The 22481-nt window shown below is 33.3% G+C and overlaps 1 non-coding gene across 1 annotated transcript; it reads right to left on the reverse strand.

Annotated features, from left to right (window-relative positions):
* Positions 1 to 7740: 7740 nt before the first annotated feature.
* LOC129291906 (small nucleolar RNA R71) lies at positions 7741 to 7847 on the reverse strand. The gene has a single exon (XR_008588800.1). It is a non-coding gene; the product is annotated as a small nucleolar RNA R71 (small nucleolar RNA).
* Between the last annotated feature and the right edge of the window lie 14634 nt (positions 7848 to 22481).

The raw sequence follows: 22481 nt of genomic DNA on the forward strand, positions 1-22481 counted from the left end.
AAAGAGACTTTCCAGATCTTTTATGATCAAATGAGACCAGTAACCTCATCTATTCTAAGATAATTACAGCTATATTAATCTTCATCCCATTAAATATATGTTAATTTGACTATTAATTGACTTAAAAAATTATAGAGAATGATTTAGAAAATTATAGAAAAAGGCCTAAAAATTATATTAAAATGACCTTATAATAAAATTAATAATAATTAAGTCTTTTAAGTTACAAATGACACCCAATAAACAAATTTTATTTTTTATCCATGTAAAAAATGAAAATATAAGCTTGTCTCAGGGTACAGTAGCTTAACCCCAAGACAAGCTTCCTTGTACCAATGATAAATAAATGAGGACATCTAGGCATTAATTCTATGGTTTTTAAGATTTTCAAGGGGTTAAGGAGGATTCAATTCAATGGTGAAGGGGCATCTTTAACACATCCTTCACAACTCCCAATTAATCCCTAGGTTTAAAGTGGAATGGCAAAGAATGTGCCATAACATCATAGCTATTGGCAGAGAAAGAGGAGAACTTGGAAGACAAAGGCCAAGTCAATGAGGGTTGACACTTAGTTTGTAATAGGATTATATCAATATTTAGGATAATATTTTGAGTATTTTGTATGCCCATGATGGATTCAAATTACATTGACTATTTTGTAACTTATACAATGAGAAAAGAGTTTCTTAGTTGATGTATTAGGTGACACTTATGCTACAAGTGCAAGATAAAATGTTGTTTCTTGTTGTCATTTTTTAGTGGATGATGAAATTTAAATAGGAAATTATGTGCTCTTGTTGTGGTCAAGGTTTTGTTCAGTCGATGCTGACATTTTGATGAAATTCTATCATTGTGTGACTGGGGGGATGAAATGTTGTTCATTGTTGTTATTGTATTCAATGGATTTTTGTTGCAAGCTTTATCAAAGTTGTGTTCAATGTAATTTTGTTTCCAGATATCATGTTATGTCCATGCTATATTGTTCACCTTAACATTAGCAAAACACAGTGTGAAATATCGTTATGATAACTAAGATTAACTAATTTCTTATATAAAATTATCTTAACATGAGGATTTAAGAAAGGTAAGTTTAAAAGTTTAGGATCCCAAGAAACTTTTTGTGAAATGATTTTTGAGTTCAAACCAAAGTTTAAAACAAGCTTAATAAAATAATAGAAGTACGAAAACATAAATTAATACATACAGAGATCAAAAGAGAGTAATTTAGACACCTTCCAATTTGACCATTTGCCAAGCTATATGTCTCGTTCGTCGTGACATATGGCATAGGGGGATTAATTCCCATGATGTGCAGTGTGCTATGGTGCACAAGCACTATGCAATGGCATATTGCTGCTATCATGACAACATCTTCAGCTAACTTCCAGAGTGCACCATTTCTCCATTTAACGTCCAGTTTGAGTGATTTAAGTGTTCACACTTAACTCTTTAAGCCACCTACTTCTTTAGACAAAACTTTGGGGAATTTATTTACTACCCATATCTTATCAATACCTCCATCATAAGCAATATGAACAGAGAAGAACATGATATAGGCCTGACATCCCTGCTGAATAAATCTCTCTGCTTGTATCACAGACAAAAATCTTGACTGACTAGGTTCATTATAGGTACAGACTACAAAAGCAAGGATATCATCTTTCTTGCACAATTTAGTATTGTATGGTTTGCCAACAATCAATCCATTCCCATTACTATATGTATCCTAGCCACAAGCACGCAAGCATGGTCGGTCTTAATAGAGACTCCCATCGACATAGACACGTTATCACATAGGGTAATTTATGAGCAGAAAATTTAAATCTTAATAGACAATCAATAGATATATAGAAATAGGTGGTACTCGAGTCAAATAATGCATTAATATCACATCTGTGAAGAGAGATTTTACCTTTAATCAGATTTGAAAATGTACTGGCCTCCTCTTGAGACAACACAAACTCCTTATTAGGAATAGTGGATCTCTACTCGATGATACCCATTCTACCTTCTTTACAATAGCTAGCTAATTCCTCATCTTACCATACTTGAAGCAAGTCTAGCACTTGTCCATGTGATACCTTCCACACTTGGTGCACTATAGGGTCCTAATGTAATGTCTACCTTAACATTACTAATATTTACCACACAATCATAACAAAGAATGGTAATTGTGAGCTTTAGATCACTTCTAAGTTCACTACAAACATAAAATGGTTAAAACTAATAAATATTTAAAAGTAATTTGGAATACATGGGATCTCATGAAAACTCTTCAAATAAGTAGTTTGTGTTCAAACTTACTATTTTTTAAAAGATGAAAGCATGGAAAAGTTTTGGAAGTAAAACAATTGAAAAAAGGGCAAAAAAAAAGTCACTTTAGTGCATTCTGGCACATAAACCACAACATATGGTCCATGTGTTATAGCATTTGGCACAAAAAAGTCAATTGGGTCTCTGTATCGTGTGTCATAGCTTGTGTGCAATATGTCATGGTGCATGTGTCATTGTCATGACAGCAAAATGCTATCATGATAGCTTTTTAAAGCAAACTTCAAACATGCCCTATTTTCCCATCCGATGTCCGATTGGAGTGATTCAAGTGCCCACATGAAGCTTATTGAGAATTTTAGGCACTTAGATGTAAAAAGTTAGATTTTAAATTAATTTTCAGGTATCCAAGTACTCAAAAATTTAAACTTATACTATTAACAAATTTTGAGGCTTGAACTCATTAAGTCCAATAGACCAATATACACCTGATTGACCATTTAGATATAAGATAACACATCAAACATAAAATTTTGCCACTTAATGCTAGTTTTACCCAATATGGTGAAAATCACAAACACATATCATTTGGCCTCATTATTACCACAAAACCCACTAAGTTTACATCATCACTACATATATACAATATTGGTTGCACTTGTACTAATATTTTGACTCTTCATCACAAAAATCATCACATATACAACATAAGTCTAAAATACAATATAATATGATATAATACAAGTGTAACCAATCAAAATGATATTCATTCCTAGTTGGCAACATATAATATCATATCTTTAAGCTTATATGAACAACTCAAATAAAATTAAGCATTGCAATATGCATAGTTACTCAGCTAATCCTTGCCTAATTCCTTCACTTGCTCAATCTTAATAGTAGAACCTGTAAAATAATAACTACAAAGTAAGATAAAATCTTAATAACTAAGATAATCTACATTATCAATTAACATGCTAAGTTATAAACAAGCTTTAAAATATGAATAAGAAATATACCATATACAAATAACCACAATTACAATGCACGATCACTATTCATCTGATCCTCTAATAATCCCAATTAAATTAGCAAACTATTTTATAGAACCAAACATATGTCTGGTTCCTAAGCTCACCATCCATGGCAGGACTGTAATACCCTTTTACTGACATTACTATACGCTCTACTATAAATAATCCTAATCAATTCAAAATCATTTAATTTGAAAACTTTGAAAACTTTGGGATCCTAATAAAAGACTTCTAGAAAATCATTTCTTACATTATTCAAGTATAATACTTTATACACAAAACGAAAGTAATAAGTCTCTATGCATCAATGAATAAGAAAAACATGTGCATACATACAAATAAAGTCAAATTTGGCACCGCGTACCGTGGCTTGTGCCGTAGGCGCTACAACATGTGGCACAAAGAACATAACCATTTGCTTTGTGCCATGCGCCATGGCATACAGATACATGTGCCACAACACACACACCCCTAAAATTGCTATCATTTTTACAGTTTCTGATATAAAATTCAGATATATGCCATTTCTACATTCGATGTCTAATTGGGATGGTTTAAGCACCCACACAAAGCTTATTTTGAAATCTAACTAATGATACTGGTTTCGTTTCAACTTGATATTTCTATCAAAAATTGAACACCCAAGTGTATTTTGACCATTTTCTGCCAAAATTTGCCATTAAAGTGTCTCAATTCAAAACCAAATGTCATTAGCCACTTTTTAGGTCTTGACCATGTCCAAATGGACAATACATACCTAATTGACCATACACATGCATAATATAATATACATACACACATTTAGCATGTAAACCACCCATATCACATTTTAGGCCAAAATCTAATTTTCATTCTTTTAATCTCATACAAGGCCAAATCATCGCATATACACTTCAAGCATCTCATACTCTCACACATGCACATTTATTTACTAGTGATAGAACACATTTGTTACCCACTTTTATTTGTCAATTAGGACCATTTTATTAATGATTTATCACCTTCAAGTGCACACATTGCATTAGATTTGGAACTTTGCCTAAGTTTCTAAGATCAGTGCACTAGGGGCATTTTGGTCCAAAAAATGAACTTTTGAGAAAATGTACAAGAAAAATTGACAAAGTTCATTTTATGTCCAGTTGATGAATGGTGAAATTATATTTTTAAAATTCATTTTAGTTTGAGAGTAATTAAATAAAAAAGTCAACACTTTCTTAAGTGTGTTAGTTTGTCCTAGTTTTTGGTTTGCCTTTGTGTGAAAATTTTTATATAATTTTGTGCAGCCTGAAACTTGGTTAATTTAATAAATTCTCCCTTCTAATTATGAATTTAATTCTGGACATGAATTAGATTTTATTATATCATATGCTATTTAATTGAATTATGTGATTTATGTGACATAGGTGGCATGTGACTTGTGCATCAATTGGGCAATTGAGGTCAACACTCCTTGAGGACAATGGCTGATGGTTTGCACGTGAATTATGATTATTTTGAGGGATTAGATCAGCTAAAATGATGTGGATGACACATGGGAAATTAGGCACACATTGAATCATCTACAAACCAATAGGAAGTTGCCACCTTGCAAGTGTGACAAGGCTCCCATTTACATTTTAATTTCTTTTTCCTTATTTTAATTAAGCTTCAGCTGATGGGAGACACCAAGGAGCATGCCATTTTAAGTCTCAAATGGGATCCAACACATATCTCATTCATCCTTCCACATTCTCTCTCTCTTGTTCATAGTGTTCTTCATTTTCTCTCTTTTGTTCTTCATTTTCCAGCACCCTAACCTCCATTTTCAGCCACCAAACCTCCACAAAACTCATACCATTCTTCTCCTCTCTTCATTTTCGTTCCATCCCTTCCATTTTCACAAGGATTGAAGCTCATTTCCATCATTCAAGAGCTATGGAGTTTGGCCTTCACAAGCAATCACTAGGGTTCTTGAAGATGAAGATTGGCTAAGTTTCTTTGTGGAATCCTAGAGAGATGAAGATGGAGGATGAGTCTTGAGCTTCAAATTGGCTAAGTTCTTTTGTTTCCTATCCTCTTCTCTTTTTACTAGATGGTTAGATTCCTTAATCTAGGGTTTAATCATCTTAGCTTATAAATTCTAATTTGAATTTGATGTTGATGTAAAGAGAGAGGATTGTTTCATTTAATTTCTTCCTTGGACAGCCATGACTGAATTTTGCCACTCTTTGTTTGGCACATAATCTTGTGTTTTTCAATTAGTGAATATCTTGTGTTAATATTGCATAATCTTGTGGTGTTAATGCTTGTGTTGTTGAGTAACTTGACATAATCTTGTGGTTGCTCAATTTATGTGTTTGACCATGGCTGTTGAGAGAGGATTTTGAAGTGAATCACTTGGCTAATGTCTTCACCAATTGGTTAATTGAACTAGGGACTTTAATCTAAGACCTAGGGAGGTTAGCTAATTAGGTTAATTGGCTTAGGATAATTTTCTTAAGTCATGACAGCTTTAGTCAAGAGGAAAGGGAAGCTAAACTTAGCCTAATCATGAGAAGATAATGAGTCCAAAATCAACTAATCTCTAGGGTTCCATTATTATGAAAAGGGAAGTTCATTTCACTCACTTTCACTAGCATTTTAATTACTTGCACATTAGGTAATTAGTTTAGATAATTAGCTAGGTAACTAAATTCCTACAAACTTTGGTTGATTTATTTCACTAGATAACTTTCAATTAGACTTAAAATAATTCCTTGGGAGATGACCTAGGGTTGGCCCTATATTGCATTAGGGTTAGCTTTAGTGTAATTTTGAGGATAAGCGACTAATTTCCTATCAAAATTTTGGCACCGTTGCCGGGGAATGGTTTAAGTTTAATTCTAAGGTTGTTTAGTACTTAATTTACATTTTTAGTGTTCCTGGAAAATCTTTTGAAAAATTATAAAAATTTATTTTTTGTGCCTTGTTTAGTGTTTTTTGTGTGTTTTGAGTGTTTTTATTCTGTTTTGAAAAAAAAAAAAAATTTAGTGCAATTTTCGTTGGTTTGGTGTAGAGCTGAAAATACTCTGTTTCTAGTGTCTCTGTCTGAAATTGAAAAATTAACTGGGAATGAGTCTGAGGGAATTTGAATGTGGAATTTATTTCATTGAAAGCTCTATATCCTAGCTTCACTTTAAAATTGGTTTGGTCAATTTTGGACGTGGGAAGTGTCCTGTGGAAATTTTACAATCTAACAAGGTCCAGGGAGCCATTACAGAGGATTCCTAAAACCCTGTTTCAACTTTGAGTTAGCATATCTTCCTCTTTGTGAGTTCAAATTGATTGATTTCAGTTTCATTTTTCTTATCACCGTCTTATCTTTGTTTCTTGTGTTTAGGATTTTCTTCAATTTTTCCATTTTCCTATTTGAAAGTTTGTTAGAAGCTCTGAAGGTCTTCTGGACGAAATCCTGTTTCTCCAGACTTGAGGACCAACTTGTGAAAAATTCTGGGAACGATTGGGAAGGATTTTTAATCTAAAAGTTTTATATAATTTGCCTGTATATCTCTTGTGTTTCTCATAAAAGTTTCAGGGGAATTTATCATGTGGATTTGCTGATAGAAAATTCACAAGTTCACTGTCTCCAGAGAGCCTACTGTGCGAATTCCAGAATTGCCAAAGCTTCTTGATTGAGCATTTCTAACTCTCTTTCTACTTGTTTGGTGTTTTTTTTTTTCATTTTGTTGCTATTGAGTTTAATAAAAAAATAAAAAAAAATTATTTCTCTTGCTTTTGTGTGTTTTGAATTGTTTCATGTTGATTTGCATTTTAGTTTAGTTTGTTCTTTGTTCTTAATTTTCTTGAGCTTGATTAGTGCATGACCCGAAGAAAACATACCTCTTTTGTTGAATTAGATCCAGAAATTGAAAGAACTATTTCTAGATTGAGAAGATCACAACCTATTCTTGATTCTCATTTGGTTTGTAATTCAACAATGGAAGGTATCTTAGGACATGAGCATGTGCATAATGAGGGCCATGGGAATGGGAATGAGAATTTGCATGATGATGGCCATGTTAATAATGAATTTGAAGGCTTGCATAACCCTAGAGAGGAGAGGAGCATTAGGCAATTAACTCAACCTAATTGGCATGATAATCCTTATGGCTTATATGTTCCTCCTACTAATGTTCAATTTGAAATTAAATCCTCCTTGATTAATGCATTGCCTAAATTTCATGGGTTACCAGGAGAGGATTGTCATAGGTTTTTGCATACTTTCCTATTGGTTTGTGATACTATGAAGCCTATGCATGTAAATGTTGATGATGTTCAAGCTAAGGCTTTTGTATTTTCTCTTGAAGGTTTAGCAAAGGAATGGTATTTCAACTACCCTTCTTATGTGAAAGTGAGCACATGGGATGAGCTAAGAAGACTCTTCTTAGATAAATTCTTTCCAAATTCCAAGGTCACCAATTTGAGAAAGCAAATCTATGGGGTCCAACAAGGAGAGGATGAGAGTCTCTATGAGCATTGGACTAGATTCCAAGGCCTTTTGGCTAAATGCCCACACCATCAAATTTCTAGTGAGAATTTAGTCCAATATTTCTATGAGGGCTTGATTCCAAGAGACAAAGTTAACATTGATGCCGCTAGTGGTGGATGCTTGATTGACCTCACTTCCTTAAAGGCTTGGGAACTAATTGACAAGATGGCTTCAAGTGGTGCTCAATACTCTACAAGGGAAAAGAGAAATGTGAATATGGTAGGTTCCTCAGTTCTTAATGATTCATATGTGGACTTGCTAGCTGCCAAGATTGGGAGAATGTTGGCTCCACAAATATCTCAAGTGAGCAATGTAAGTACTTCTCAAGCACTTGTCCCTTATTCTTGTACTTTTTGTGACTCACCTATGCATGTAGAAAGCAATTGTCCTATTAAGTTTGAACAAGTAAATGCTATCTACAATGGAAAACAATCCTATGGTGGGAGGCAAGGGCAAGGAGCTTATTCTAATACTTACAACCCTTCATGGAGAGACCATCCTAATTTCTCCTATTCAAATCCAAATATGGCTTTACAAGACAATCAACAAAGAGGATCCTATCAAAACACCTTTGGCCGTGACCCTCCATCTCATTTGTCTCAAGGTAGCTCTTCTCAAAGCTACAATCCAAGTGGTAATTCTCTTACACCTTCTTCTAATTCTTATAGTGATAGGAGGCTTGTTCCAATTGAGAGTTCTTCTAATTCGAACTCTTCTAATGATGTGAATGTGTTACGTAAGCAGTTGATTGAAATGAACTCTTTGTATAAAAACATGTATGATGGCTTAGGGAACAAGGTAGAGAGTATGGGTAACAAGTGTGAGAACATGAACTCTAAAATTGATGCCCTTACTTCTCAAATGAATATGCTTGCTAACCAATTAAGTGCAGCCAATGCTCAAGCCTCTACATTACCATCCAACACCGTTGCTAATCCTAAAGCTAATCTTAATGCTATCACATTGAGGAGTGGCAAGGAGTTGGGAGAAAGAGTACAAGAAGACAAAAGACAAGGGAAGGCCGAGAAGCCCTCTTTAAATTCTTCAATTGATGTTAATGTTTCTAGTTCTTCTTTTGCTCCTAATGATGCATCTTTTTGTAGAGATGATGAGGATGAAAACATTGAGGAGATCATATGTGAGCAACCACCATCTAAGGTGGAAAAGGGGACTATGGCCGAGTTGTTTAGTAAGGAAAAAGAGGGAGAGGCCGAGCAAAGTGAAACAAGAAAGGAGAGTTCAAGGAAGGAAGAAGAAGGAAAGCAAAGTCAAGAGATTATGAAGAAGCTTCCTTTTCCACAAGCACAAGTGGTCCCTAAGCAAGTAAAGGGACAATTTGATCAAGAGGTATATGATTTCTTCCACAAGATTCATGTTAATGTACCCTTGATGGATGTAGTTAAGAACTTTCCTAAGTATGCCAAATTTTTGAAAGATTGTTGTACAAATAAAAGAAAATTTAGGCCTAATGCAAGGGTACAATTACCCTCATCTGTGAGTGCTATCATGAAGCCTCAACTCCCTATAAAATGTGAGGACCCCGGTTCCTTCACAATTCCATGCAAGATTGGCAACACACATTTTTCTCATGCATTGATAGACTTAGGTGCAGCCATTAATGTTATGCCTCTTTCAATTTATCATGCCTTGAGTCTTGATTGCATGCATAAGACACCTATGATATGCCAATTAGCGGATAGAAGTGTTAGAAGACCACATGGAGTAGTAGAAGACTTGTTGGTTTGTGTTAAAGGTCTATTATTTCCTGTGGATTTCTATGTGCTTGATATGTCAAAAGAAGGGAGTGGGGATGATATTTTGATTTTAGGAAGGCCATTTATGAGGACTGCCTGTACATTGATTGACATGGAAAAAGGTAGTTTGATTTTGAAATGTGGAGAGGATCATGTTATTTTTAATATATATGAAGCAATGAAACATCCTTTTGAGGATTATTCTTTGTTAGGTGTAAGTTCCATTGAGTTATTGCTTCATGATGCTTGTGAGTCTCACATGCTTGATTCTTTCTCACATGTTGATGATGATTTGTCTCTTGTTACTACTACATGTATTATGGATGTAGTTGTCCTATTTGTTTAGAGATTGATGCATGCTTGAATGATGCAACTACTTATTCTCATGATTTGTTTAAAATATCTCCTATGCTTGATCTTGAAATGCTTGAGAAGGGTATATCTTCTTGTGTTGTAGGTACTAAAGCCATTAAGGCCGAATCTATGAGTTTTTCTCCACTCGAGCTTGATGTTCTTAGGATTCCCAAGCTATTGGAGGAAAATTCTACACTTTCACATGTCAAGGCTGTGGCTCAAGTCCAAGCACTTGAGGACAAGTTGCAAGAAAAGGGGGAGGCTGTAAAGAAAGAAGAGGAGAAATCAAAAACAAGTGAGAAGCCTAAAAGACAAGATAGTACCATGGAATATTCCACCAAATTAGACTTGAAGAAGCTCATTCCCTCTTGTGTAGAGCCACCTACCTTGGAGTTGAAGCCTTTACCATCCAATCTCAAGTATGCATATCTCATTGAGAATGAGAAGCTTCCGGTAATAATTTCTAACTCTTTATCTCTTGAGGAAGAAAATGCATTACTTGATGTGTTGAGAAAGAACATACATGCTATTGGTTGGACTTTGGCTGACATTCCTGGTATTGACCCTATTGTGTGCACACATAAAATTTTTCTTGAGGACAATGCTAAGCCCATTAGGCAACCACAAAGGAGACTTAACCCATTGATTTTAGATGTGGTAAAGAAAGAGGTTGTTAAGCTACTTAGTGCTGGAATCATCTATCCTATAGCTGACAGTGAGTGGGTGTCTCCAACCCAAGTTGTACCTAAGAAAGGGGGGATTACTGTGGTAAAAAATGAGAAAGGAGAGCTTGTTCCAACTAGAGTTCAAAATGCTTGGAGAGTGTGCATAGACTATAGGAAGCTCAATAATGTGACTAGGAAGGACCATTTTCCTTTGCCTTTTATTGATCAAATGCTTGAGAGATTGGCTTCCAAGTCCCATTATTGCTTTCTAGATGGGTTTAGTGGGTATTTTCAGATTCCTATAGCTCCTAGTGACCAAGATAAGACTACTTTTACATGCCCCTTTGGTACATTTGCCTATAGGAGGATGCCTTTTGGTCTTTGCAATGCACCTGGTACTTTTCAAAGATGCATGATGTCCATATTTTGTGATTTTATTGAACATTGCATGGAAGTCTTTATGGATGATTTTACTGTGTATGGTGAGTCCTTTGATTCATGCTTGCATTCTTTAGATAAAGTGCTTGGTAGGTGCATTGAAAAGAAGCTTGTGCTTAACTTTGAAAAATGCCATTTCATGGTAGATAAAGGAATTGTTTTAGGCTATTTGATTTCTTCTAATGGCATAGAGGTGGATAAGGCCAAAGTAGATGTGATTGCTTCTTTGCCATATCCTGTTTGTTTGAAAGATTTGAGATCATTTTTGGGACATGCAGGCTTTTATAGGAGATTTATAAAGGGGTTTAGTGAAATTGCTTTGCCTATGTCTAAACTCTTATAAAAAGATGTTGATTTTGTTTTTAATGATGCTTGCAAAAGGAGTTTTGAACACTTTGAAAAGCATGCTCATTTCACCTCCCATTCTTAAAGCCCCAAATTGGTCTTTACTTTTTGAGTTGTCATGTGATGCTTCTAATTTTGCTGTGGGAGCTATGCTTGGTCAAAGAGAGGGCAAGTTATCATATGTGATTGCTTATGCATCTAGGACCCTAGATTCAGCTCAGGTTAATTACACCACAACTGAGAAAGAGTTGTTTGCTATTGTTTTTGCACTTGATAAATTTAGATCATATCTTCTTAACTCTAAAGTTGTTGTGTACACTGACCATGCTGCTGTGAGGTACTTGTTTAAGAAGACAGATTCTAAGCCTCGCTTGATTCGATGGGTGATCTTAATGCAAGAATTTGATATGGAGATAAGGGATAGGAGTGGTTCTACTAATCAAGTAGCGGATCATTTGTCTAGACTACCTCATTTAAAAGCTACTATGGTAAACTCTAACCCTACTATTCCTTGTGATTCATTTCCTGATGAGGCATTGTGTGCCATTTCATTTACAATTAGGATTAATTTTCTAATTTAATTTACTAGACAATTAGGTTAGCACTTAGTTAATCAACTTCAAACTTTGGACAATTTATTTTACTAGATAGCTTTAAATTAGACTAAAAATCATTCTTTGGGAGATGACCTAGGGTTGGCCCTATATTGCATTAGGGTTAACTTCAGTTTAATTTTGAAGGCAAGCGACAATCCTTATCAGTCAGCAGTGCCATGTAGACTTTATTTCCACTCCTTATATTTACTAGGGTAACCTCCCATCCATTAACATGCCACATTTCTCTACATATATTCACTTGAACATGTTCTAACCAAGTATAATGGATCTTACACTTACTTCAAAATTATGAAGTTCATTAATCAATGCTCCACACATTTTTTGAAATACTTAATTTTCATAATATATATATATATAACCAATCATACAAACTCAACTTGTAAATAACTTTTATAAGATAATGAATAATATAAATTATCCAGTTATCTCAACCCTTTTGTTAGTAATACTAAATCTCCTCTTAGGTTATAACAAAGTTCCTCACACCTCAATCTACAACAATAAATATTATATGTTAATTTTCAATTAACATAAGCACTATTAACTACCAATATCACCCCAATTCTCTCACTTTTCACTCCTATTCTCAACAAAAAGCAAGTGAAGGTTACAACTAGTTCACACAATCCTCTCAAGCTTCCCTTTAATTCCATCACAACATAACACTTAATATTTCAACTTGTCACATTTCAAAACCCCATAATTTAGCTAGAGGTTGATCTAACTTATTCTAATTAAAAATTTAGAAACATAATTAAATTAATTAATCATTTTTAACTAATTTTTCCTTTAATTAGCAATTTATTCCAGATTTAAAAATTTAAAATGTTGCATTTAGCGGTGTTAAGAGTTGGGATAGGCCCGATAAAAGTTTGCTGAACCTTTAACATTATTCTTCGATCTACCATTCTTTTAGAAAGAACATAGGACTAAGATTCCTTTTGAAATGTCTTCTTCTTTTTAAAGCTCCTAAGACTATCGAAGCTAAAACTAGATTTCTTGTAAATACTACTCGCAGGGCCAAGTGATTGAGAAAACCTACCCTGACTATCTCTTCTCTATCTTTGCCTCTCTGCCCTTTCTTGCAGCTATTCTTAGTTTATTGCACATTTCACCATATAAGGTGATCTCAAACAAAGCTTGTTATTGCTAATACTCTGGCCTTATTTCTTAACAATCTTTCTACTTTCCACTTTAAATCATCATTCCCTATGAGATATGTGGAGTATTTGGATAGCTAGTTGAGCTTAGAGATAAAGGCTTCTTCATCAAGATTCCCTTACTTAAACTCATGGAATTCGATCTCATTTTCCACTTTAAAGGCTACTAGAAAGTATAAGTCAAAGAATCCTACTTTGAACTCATCCTAAGTCCTTCTAACTCCACTTATCGGCCTCATTAAATTGCATCAATGCTTGGCTTCTTCCATAAACAACACTGAAAACAAAGTCACCTTCTTTTGAACAAGGAACTACTTCAAATATGGCCTTGATGTGCTAGATCTATTCATCTGCTTACCTTCCAATCTTGGTCCATTAAAGTTTGAGAACTACCACTACCCAAGGCTCGATATTACTTAGGTGTACTCTCTTTATATGCTTCATCTTCTTCTAAAATCTCTTCATTCTCAATAGTCCTACTATTTCTCTATCATTCTTTAGTACACCCCGTTCCCTTATGGTGCTATAGATTTCTCTTATCAATTCCCTCATCTTGAGTAGTAGAGCCTCATTACCCTGCAGTTAATTTCTTAGTTGTTCTATATTCTAACCCATTAGAATGTGGTTCCTTAATGGCAACTTATTTATTTTTGGCATAACATTTATGTTTGATGGATTAAAAGTAGTTTTGGCAGATTGTCTTCTTGCCATCTTATCTCCTTTCCTTTAAAGGATCAAAGTAATCTTAAAAAGGATAAATGGACAAGTTAAACAACCATACAAAGGGAAAGTAAATATAATATGTGTGTGCGCGCACACGCGCTAACTTCTACACATGAATGCAACAATCACAATACAATCAAAGACATAATTTATGGTATATCAATTTTAGAATGTATGAAACTGATATCAAATTATAATGTCTACCTTGACATTACTAGAACATAGTACACAACATCATTATGATAACAAGGATTAATTAATTCCTTATATAGGATTATCATAACATGAGGGCTTAAGAAAGGTAAGTTTAAAAGTTTAGGATCCCAAGAAACCCTTTCTAAAAGGATATTTGAGCTTTAACCAAAGTTTAAAACAAACTTAATAAAATAATAGAAGTATGAAAACATATATCAATACTTACAGAGATCAAAAGAGAGCAATTTGGACACATTTCAATTTACACTGTCTACTTATATGTCATCCATATTGATCGATGACATAAAGGGATTAATTTCCTTGCTACAATATGCCGTGATGCATTGTTGCTATCATGACAGAACCTCCGGGGCAACTTCTAGGGTGTGCCATTTTCCTATTTAATATCCAATTTAAATGATTCAAGTGTCCAAATGTAACTCCTTAATCCACCTAGTTATTTGCACTGGTTTTACCCTTTTTCCTTTAAAACCAACCCAAGAGTATCCAAACTCACCAACCAAGTGCTAATAACTTTAAGACCACTTGAATTAACTCAATTAGACCATAATACACCTAATTGACCAATCATACAACAACAATTACATTTCAAACATAATTTGGCCATTAAAACTCTAATTTTACAAAATTCAAGGGGTGGCAATAAATCACATATAATAATCTCTTGGCCATCCAAAACATACAACGTGACAATAACACTACTAGCATTATTATCTCAACCCTTTACAACAATTTCCTTACAATAACATTATCTTGAGCTGAGATATCCACAAATCACATATTCTCATACAAGTAATACTAAAGACAATATATGATCCTGAATTGGCATAAATTATAAATCATTCATTACAATACTGGAGTTGATGGTTACTTGTACTCTAAAATAGCTAAGTTAACACCAATATAGTAACAGTGGCAACCTAAGTCATTCTTCACTAACAAGGCTAACTAAGGTTAATTAATGCTAAACTAGTAAAGTAAACTAACCAAGAATTGATTGATTTTAACTAATTAAAGTAAATGGATAGATTTAATTAAAAACCTAATTAACTAGTGAAGTGAAAATGAGTGTTTAAACATTTCTAAAGTAGAGTTTTAGGAGTTATGGAATGCCAAAATTTCTTGTCTATTTTTTTTAACTAGGCTTAGGTTAATCTCTTGACCGAATTAAACCTCTTATATAATTTTGTATAAGTATGCCTTCCTAACTAATTTAATTAACTAAGTTCTTGCATAATTTTGTACAAGTCCTTAATCAATTCCTTAGCTAGGTGCAAAGTGATGAAAATCTCCCTTAGTTTCCCTTAAATACAACTCGCCCTATGATAAGTCTAGTGCATAATTTTATACACAAGATATTTTATCAGATGTCAACCAAAGATATTTATGCATAGCTAATGTAAGACACATTCAACACACATAAGACCTACATTTAAATGAATTACAATGTATTAGAGAAAATTTCTAGCAACTACACAAAAGAGAATCAAGTGAGAAAATAATAAACTAAGAAGTCAAATACCAATTTTGGTCAATAAAAACACGGTATAATAATGCTCTTAATTTAAGAACAAGATTACATGAACCTAAGTTTGATTAGAGAGTGGCATGACTAGAAGCCTTCCTTGAGACACTTCAAGACTTCTCTAGCATCCTTCCTTATAAGCATCTTTGTAAATTTAGCCTCTACTAAGCTTGGAATGCACTTGAGAAAATCTCTTCACTATGGTCAAAGTATTCTCCATAAACATGTTGAAGATTTTGAAGTAAAACCATTAAAAAAAGCATAAGGGTTTGAGGTGTGAGGTAAGAGAAGAAGAATGGTAAAGTTGGATTAGGGTCTTGATAGTTGGATCATGATTTATGGAGGAGAGAAGGTAAGATGGAGAAGAAGAATGTGAATAATAATGGAGAGAAAATGGAGGTAGAGGCTAGCTGAAATTATGGATGGGAATTGAATGAATGACCAAATGAAATTTGGGTAGTTTAATCAACGTCTAAGGTGAATGAGCTGTTTAGGGTTTGGGTGAAAAATGAATTAGTATAAATTTTAATCTTCACTAAGATAAATGGCTGAAGATAATGAGTTACTATGGTCTAAAAATTAGAATTAAATGAGGCTAAAGAAAATAGGAAATTAAGAGAGAGAGTGACTGGAATTAAAGTATGGTATAATATGTGCAAGACCAATCAAAGCTTGTACTTTCACCCCAAAACTCAAGTATTTTGCCTCTTAACTCATCTTGTATTCCAATCTAATGGTCCTCATGTGCCAAATCCACATGTGTAAACCTACATAAATACATATGACACACAAGATTAAAAAGTTTAAAACATACGGATAATAATTACATCTTTAATTAAAATTAATTATCAAATATGTGGCACAATGAAAATTAAATAATAAAAAAGATTATGAATTATGACATCACATAAGAGGGTAGAGGCATCACTTTAAGCCCTAGAAATATAAGCCCACACATGCATAAAAATGACCTAGCCTTAGTGCAATTTAACTAGTCAATCCAAAACTTTAACTTTTCAAAATAGTCAACTTTTAAGGTTAATTACTCTCAATCTAAAATGAATTTAAGAAATCTAATTGGACCATTATTCTTCTATACAAAAAATATATCTTGACAAATTTTCTCAAATATTTTCTAATAAGTTTAATTTTATGACCAAATTACTTCTAATGCACAAAATCCTACACTTAGCATTTTTTTCACAATCAATACAATAAGTGTGCAATTTGGAAAAATATAACATAATTTTTAGTCAATAATAACAAGGAAAAGTTTGTAATAAATGTTAATTATAAACTACCTGAGAGAGAGAGAGAGATAGAGAGCTATACAAACATAAGCCTCTCAGTTCTTAATAGTTCCTTCCTTCTATTTGCCCCTGTCGGAGCCCTTACTTGTAAAATAAAACTAAGGGAGTGAGTCAAGGACTTAGTAACTAAATAATCTAATTTATTCACAGGCATAAAAGAATAACATATGAGTGTGTGAAGTGGCTATTAAAACTTTTATCAAACACATATAGAAACATTTTTATCATATAACAATCCATACAATGTATTATCAACATTCTCCACCTTATATCCTCCTTATTTTCTTTGAATGAATCTGTGAGCTAACAACACAACAGGACCTAGTTCATGTGACTAGATTAGCCTAAGCTCACAAATCAAGGGAGATAGCCTTGGCTAAAGACACCTTCACCCATTATGAACCGTAAATTCTCTCTTTTTTTAAATATTTAGGTATCATGTGCCCAATCTATCTTAAATAGTACTAGAACTTCTAAATAAGAAAAAGACTGTGCCCTAGGGTCTTTATTTTGTCAGTATACCATATGGATTTCATACAAATATCCCTTGACAACTTTAGGGTGAACTCTCACCCTCTCACAATGATCATGCTCATAACATTTCAATATCATACTTATTCATATATCAAATACTAATATTTTACATTATATCTGATTTTGCAATCTTTCACAAATAAATATAAAAATAGTTTATAAGCATAGGCAATTGTTTAATTCAGTACCATACCACACAAATTTCTAAAATGTCAACCCTTTGATTATAGATCATAATTTTTTATAATAAAACATAATGTATACGTATACAATTTTATAAACTTCATAGACATTTAAATACACAATTAGAAGGACTTAATTTTCTAATTACCTAAATCCTTGAGTTACAAAAAGGGTTACCATGGAAAATTACCAACTCCATCAAGGTCTACTAGCTTAATAGGGCTCAATCAATATTTAACCTATAAGATTAAACACTAATAAGAAATTTTAACTCTAATTAAACCCCTTTTTTCACTTAATTTTGGGTACTTACTCTACCCAAGTTTCCTATTTAACAAAAATAACACTTTGAACACATTCCATTAATTCCATTTTATATCCAAACACTTAGATAATATTAATTCTTCATGCACATTTCTGCTAAGCTTTCAATCTTCACTTAGGATTCATCTAAACCCTAATCAAAAATCCTAAATCATGATAAAATTCTTAGACTTAGGTTTAGAAGCTTGATTCCCTAAGACCCTAACTAAGTTATGGGTTCGATCAAAATACAAATGAGGATGAAATTCAGCACTAATACTGCAAAATCTATAGAAAACTCACATAGAGAAAAAGGAGAGTGAATAACTAATAAGCTTACCCAAGTGTGTAGCAAGCTCATAATGCCTCTAAAATGCCTACAAAGTGAAGCCCTAACTACCCAAGAGTACTCCCTTATTGCCTTTCACATTCTAATTTCTTCCCTCTTTTGTTTCTATCTCAAATGCTTATATGATATATTTAGATTTTCATGCAACTATCACGATAGATGACACAGTGAAGATCATAAATGTTTTAGGCCTCACTGTAACATCTTGAATTCTAATTTTGAAACTAATTGTTAATTAGAGGTAAATTAGTGAGTGATTAAGATTTTAGATGGTGATATGGTGTTTTGACTCTTAGGAGTGTTGAATGAGCAAATTGAGTGAAAGGACCTTGTTGCGGAATAAAGTATGTGTGTATAATGAGGATTTTCCTCATTATGCCATACGTCATGGCATAAGTTACGTATCATGGCACATGACACAAAAATTAGCTATAACTATGTGGATCACTCATGAAATTCAGAGGGAAAAAGGAGGAAAACATGAGGCAGAGGAGAAAAGAGTGTAAACCTCTATTAGGACATCTTGAAAGTTTAGGAGACATTTTTGACCAATAGCTTATTAGGTAAGTTTTATACTGCCTTTACCTCCGATTCTATCCTAATTTCTCTTAGATTAAGTTATAGAGAAATTGAATCAAAAAGTTTTAAGGGGTGCATTTCTTGCTCTTTTGCAATGAAAAGATTCTTAGGAATTAAATTAAAGTTTTGCAACTAATTTGGAGTTTAATGATAAATTTTTGAGATTGTAAGCTTAAATTAACTCTAAATTGCAAGAAAATAGGAATAAAATTTGGGAGGAAATGTGTTATAACTAATAGAAGTAATAGAAAGGGGTGATTATGGTGTCAGGAACATAAATTGACCAAAGAAAATGAAATGAGTAGTTAAATGTGGTCTTTGGTGATAATTAATACTTGTGGTCAATTTGATTAATTGACCAATGGAGCTAATTGTGTGTAGATTGCTAATTTTGAGCTACCTTAAGGAAGAAGAAGAGTGTGGTGTTGATAAGCGCATAAGAAATCTATGGGTAAGCTTTCTTGTGATAGAAGGGTTGAGATAATCGAATAACTTACTTAATTTGATTATTTGGTGTAACTATTTGTGATTATTGTAGTTATTGCATGAAATGGTTTGAGATTATGCATGTTTTAAGAAACATATGATTGTTGTGTGAGAATGATTTCAAAGAAAATGAGTTTATGAAATTATATGATTTTGTAACTAAATTTTAATGTGATTTATTTTGGTGATTATACCACTAAAGATGTACTCAAGTCAATGAGTATATTATTAGCCTAATAGAGCTTATAGTTTTGGTTGAGGTAATATGAAGCTTTAGATGATAGTTGATCATGCTAGTGGTGATATTTTAATGTGAAAATGGTTTTAGAAAATGAAATTTATGTTATCTAGCTTTACTTTCTTTTAATTAAGTTGTGCTTATCTATAATTATCTATGATAATTAATAGTAGTATGTTATTTTGCTACTGAGATTATTATCTCACCCTGTGGTTATATTTTGTATGTGCGAATAGTTAACCTAGCAAAGGAAAAGATTCAAGACTAATGTAGTAGTACTACTATCATGAAACTCAAGAGATTGTATAATGAATTTGTATATGTTGTAAATTTATAATGAGTTAACTGCCATAGGATGCATATGCATGTTTTAGTAGTAATATGTGGTAATTTTTGTGAATCTTAGCCCCATTTTAGTTGAAAAGTTTTTAAAAATTTTAAGACACTTGATTCACCCTTCCCTTAAGTGCCTACCTTATCCAACAAGTATGGTTGACCTCACCTATATAGCCTAATCCACCACACTCATCAGGTTCAATTTTGTGCCCTAAGGGGGTTTAAGTTGGGACAATAAGTAGCAACCATATCTAGCTAATCTTGCCAAAATTGATCCCTATTAATTAATTAATATATATATATTTGGTGGATGTAACACCTCCTCAAAAATTAAGACAAATTAACTAAAAAATTATTCACAAAGACTCTCAATTTGACACAATACTAGAAAAACCTGATCATTCAGCCCAAACATCATAATACTACCCTGAGAACCCTTTTCAATTCCAAACAAAAATGGCTTATCACAGAAGATATGACTTTCACTGTGATGAACGATCTACTACAATTTAAGCTTGTAAAAGACATGAAATAGACCACTTAACAACTTAACAACCAAGAATAGAAGGGTATTGTAACATCTTGAATTCTTAATCTTGATAATAGAAGTTAATTTAGGGATAAATTGGTAAGTTAGTGGATTGATTGAATAGTTAGGATTTTGAATGATAAATTGACATTTTGACTTGTTAAGATGTTAAATGACTAGGATCAAGTGAAATAATTGCAATCCAGCATGTATCAAGTAAGCAACAGGAGAACTTTCTCACTATGCCACGTGTCATTACGCATGGCATAGAAATTTCATTAATAAGGTCATGGATTAGATGTGAGGAGAGAGGAAAAAAGGGAGGAGGAATGTGAGAGAGAGGAAGGAAGAGCTCCACTTTACTAGGGCAAGAGATCTTGAGATACTAGGAGTCAATTTTGACTAATCCCTTGTCGGATAAGTTTTGTACTACCCTAAACTCCTATTCTACACTAATTTCTCTTAGTTTAAGAGAGAGAGAGAGAAATTGAATTAGGGATTTTTAAAAGGTTATTTTCTTACCCTTAAGTATTAAAAAAGTTATTAGGAGTTAAATTAAAAAATTGTGACTAGTGAGGTGATTGTAGGTTGAGTTATAAGGCCATAGGTTTTGTTTGACCCAAACCGTGAGATTTGAAGGGAAAAAATGTTTTTGTGGATTATAAAGAAGTTAATGGAATTGATAAGAGGTTCAAATAGGAGGTTTAGGACCTAAGAAGATTAAGTGAAAGTGATTGAGTAGTTGATTGTCACGCTGATAGGAAATTAGTCGCTTATCCTCAAAATTACACTAAAGCTAACCCTAATGCAATATAGGGCCAACCCTAGGTCATCTCCCAAGGAATGGTTTTAAGTCTAATTGAAAGTTATCTAGTGAAATAAATCAACCAAAGTTTGTAGGAATTTAGTTATCTAGCTAATTATCTAAACTAATTACCTAATATGCAAGTAATTAAAATGCTAGTGAAAGTGAGTGAAATGAACTTCCCTTTTTACAATAATGGAACCCTAGAGATTAGTTGATTTTGGACTCATTATCTTCTCATGATTAGGCTAAGTTTAGCTTCCCTTTCCTCTTGACTAAAGCTGTCATGACTTAAAAAAATTATCCTAAGCCAATTAACCTAATTAGCTAACCTCCCTAGGTCTTAGATTAAAGTCCCTAGTTCAATTAACCAATTGGTGAAGACATTAGCCAAGTGATTCACTCAAAATCTTCTCTCAACAGCCATGGTCAAACACATAAATTGAGCAACCACAAGATTATGTCAAGCTACTCAACAACACAAGCATTAACACCACAAGATTATGCAATATTAACACAAGAAATTCACTAATTGAAAAACACAAGATTATGTGCCAAACAAAGAGTGGAAAAATTCAGTCATGGCTGTCCAAGGAAGAAATTAAATGAAACAATCCTCTCTCTTTACATCAACATCAAATTCAAATTAGAATTTATAGCTAAGATGATTAAACCCTAGATTAAGGAATCTAACCATCTAGTAAAAAGAGAAGAGGATAGGAAACAAAAGAACTTAGCCAATTTGAAGCTCAAGACTCATCCTCCATCTTCATCTCTCTAGGATTCCACAAAGAAACTTAGCCAATCTTCATCTTCAAGAACCCTAGTGATTGCTTGTGAAGGCCAAACTCCTAGCACTTGAATGATGAAATGAGCTTCAATCCTTGTGAAAATGGAAGGGATGGAACGAAAATGAAGAGAGGAGAAGAATGGTATGAGTTTTGTGGAGGTTTGGTGGCTGAAAATGGAGGTTAGGGTGCTGGAAAAATGAAGAAAAAGACAAAAGAAGAAAATGAAGAACCTATGAACAAGAGAGAGAGAATGTGGAAGATGAATGAGATATGTGTTGGATCCCATTTGGGACTTAAAATGGCGTGCTCCTTGGTGTCTCCCATCAGCTGAAGCTTAATTAAAATAAGGAAAACGAAATTAAAATGTAAATGGGAGCCTTGTCACACTTGCAAGGTAGCAACTTCCTATTGGTTGTAGATGATTCCAAG

This window comes from Prosopis cineraria, unplaced genomic scaffold, assembly GCF_029017545.1.
Source record: "Prosopis cineraria cultivar Desert tree isolate PC_DT_omini unplaced genomic scaffold, ASM2901754v1 PC13, whole genome shotgun sequence".
NCBI lineage: Eukaryota > Viridiplantae > Streptophyta > Magnoliopsida > Fabales > Fabaceae > Prosopis > Prosopis cineraria.